A 382-nucleotide genomic window follows, 5' to 3' on the forward strand; every position below is an offset into this window, starting at 1 on the left:
TACTCGTGTATAATTTTGAGGAACTTTATAAAACAGTTTTTCAGAGGATGTTTGTAGAGTTTTAGTTTAGGATTTAATAAACTATGTTTGTGTCTTGAACCGGTCCTGGTCCTGGTCCAGTTCTTCACCTACCTGCTTCAGAAGACAGATCTGGAGCCAGACTTCCTCCTGCTGCTGCGTCACTTCCTGTCAGAACCTGCAGCTCTGTGGCTGTAAAATACAAAACATAAAGGAGTGAAAATGATTTTTATTAACAAATATTTAGATTTCAGAGTAAAACTCGTGTTTTTGGACGAACCTGATCAAAGCTTTGAGCTCAAACTGAGACCTGGGTCAGCTTTTCTGTTTCAGCCGTTTGGTTTCTCTGAGATCAAATAAAATC

Source organism: Austrofundulus limnaeus, unplaced genomic scaffold, assembly GCF_001266775.1.
Source record: "Austrofundulus limnaeus strain Quisiro unplaced genomic scaffold, Austrofundulus_limnaeus-1.0 Scaffold1012, whole genome shotgun sequence".
Classification (NCBI taxonomy): Eukaryota; Metazoa; Chordata; class Actinopteri; order Cyprinodontiformes; family Rivulidae; genus Austrofundulus; species Austrofundulus limnaeus.